This window comes from Austrofundulus limnaeus, unplaced genomic scaffold, assembly GCF_001266775.1.
Source record: "Austrofundulus limnaeus strain Quisiro unplaced genomic scaffold, Austrofundulus_limnaeus-1.0 Scaffold661, whole genome shotgun sequence".
NCBI lineage: Eukaryota > Metazoa > Chordata > Actinopteri > Cyprinodontiformes > Rivulidae > Austrofundulus > Austrofundulus limnaeus.
Genome location: NW_013953063.1, coordinates 101011 through 103181, shown reverse-complemented (window position 1 = coordinate 103181; position 2171 = coordinate 101011). Strand labels below are relative to the sequence as shown.

Here is a 2171-nt window from a genome sequence, read left to right as displayed (position 1 = left end):
GGCTTTGATCGCCTGGAGGCGATTTTTGAGGAGGGGGTACTGAAGCATCTGTCAATCTCTGCCACTAATTGGATCAGCAGCTGACACAGCTGCAACTCATTTGAGTCCTCCTGGTGGCTTTTCCTATTTAAGGCGGGTTCAGTGAGCAGGTCATCGCTGATACATCGCTTCCTATGGTGAAACTCGCCTGAAGATCCTCAGGATTCTTGGACCTGCAAACCACCCGCATCTGTCAACATTACTCACCAGGAAACCAACGCTGTTGTCTGTCTGCCTCCAACGCTCAACCTGAAAACAACTGAAAAACTCACCTACCTGAAAAGTACTCACCTTGGATGGATACTTACACTGGATTTGAACCCTCTCCTCTACGTGTCGCTCGCCTCCTAGAACTGTAAGATCTCTTATTATTATTATTATTATATCCTCCAAGCTCCTCCTAAATTAAAGAACCTACCTGGATACTCACCTTCTTCCTTTCCCTCCACAGCCTGGACTCCCTGTACATTTCCCTATCACCTGTAAATAAAAACACTTACCTTTTTATTTGGTCTCCGTGTCTGTTGTCCGATAAACCTGCTCCTCTTTGACTTATACCTGAAAACCTGATAGGATATGCTTTACTGGAGGCCCTGGAGTTTGCGGGTTCTGTTCAGTATCTTAGCTGTTTCTTAGTTTGCACTCTTACAGACATCTCTGAGGTCCTGGGATCTGTTGGAGCCTCTTTTCCAGTTACACTTCAGTCTAGAAGATCAGGGGTTCTGGGTTCAAATCCCAGTGCTTCAAGCAGCCTTAGTCTTAATGAGTGAGAGACACAGAAATGATGCCATGCTGTTATGATTATGTATATTATTTCACAGTCTGCTCCTGCCTGCTCTTGTTTTCTGTCCCTCCTGCCATTATCTCATTTAATCAGCTCATTCACATCACCTGCGTCCTCCACTACTTAAGTCAGCCTCTCACCTCTGCTCATTGCCAGATTCTCATCAGCCTTTCCTGTGATTCTCCAGCATTCTGTCCTCATGCCTCGTTCTTGTCTTGTGTCCTCGACCTCATTCATGTCCACCGGTTTTTTGACTCCTGCCTCTGGTCCTCTTGGTTTTGTCCTGCCATCTGCTCCCACGGTAACAACCCTTGTTCTGGTTTTTTGGCTCACGTCTCTGGTCTCTCCCCTGAACGGCACTTCACTCCTTCGGACTTCCTGGAAAACGACTCGCGCCTGTCCCACGGAAACAAGAACCTTGCCTCCTCCCTCAAACTCAGATTTGCACTTCAGATTTTTGTGTATGACCCTTGCCTGCCCAACAACCCAGTCTCAGTCTCTCGGATCCCACCCGAAAACACAAACAGTGACGTCACCGCTTCACTCCGGAACCAAAGCAACTCAGTCTGTGTTTCTTCACGGACTCATTCAGCAAAGAACAGGTTAGTGGCTTTGGTTAATGTCTATATCATTTACCAGTCTTGTCCCGCCACTAATCCTGTCTCTCTATGTCCAGAACTGACTGACCCGGATCTGCTGCTAAACCAAAGAAACGTCAAGTTTGTGTTTAACTATAATAAATGGTTTAATCTTCCTTTGTGGTCCAGCCTTTTATCAGAGCTCATTTCTAACTACTTAACACATGCTGGCTCAGACATCCCCAGGACTAAAGAGGTCTGTGCCAGATGTTGGGAAACCAGAACATTCTGATGAGAAATAGGTTACTGAAACAAGACATTAAAACATGAAATGAGGTAGACAACTTAACACTGTTGTATGCCTAAATACCCTGTCAAATACATACAACAATACTACTGCAATTATAAGCAAATACACTGGAGTGCATGAGAAAGAAAGCCCCCAATGATGAACTGCTAAATGTGTCTGGCAGCAGAAAGTCAACAGCTGTGTTTCCATCAACTTTTTTATGCACATGTTGAAGTGTCACATAAGAAAAGATGGATGGAATTTGCAAAACTTTTCTCAATTTTGCAAAAATAGTTTCTATGCTCACTTGAGGCAGTTTTTGGATTTTCTGAAAAAGAGCCAATGTGCAAAAGGTGAGATGGAAACACATTTGCCATATAAGTTCTGATGTATCAAACATTTACCTCAATCAGCTGTTCCCGCTGTCCAATAAAAGATGTTGATACACATTCTTCTCCTATTTAATTGGTTTACAGTAACT

At 44.1% G+C, this 2171-nt stretch overlaps 1 long non-coding RNA gene across 1 annotated transcript; it reads left to right on the top strand.

The window, feature by feature from the left end:
- The first annotated feature begins 349 nt into the window (after window positions 1-349).
- LOC106531642 (uncharacterized) lies at window positions 350-546 on the top strand. Its single transcript, XR_001311965.1, has 2 exons — window positions 350-394; window positions 491-546. It is a non-coding gene; the product is annotated as an uncharacterized LOC106531642 (long non-coding RNA).
- The last annotated feature ends 1625 nt before the right edge of the window (window positions 547-2171 follow it).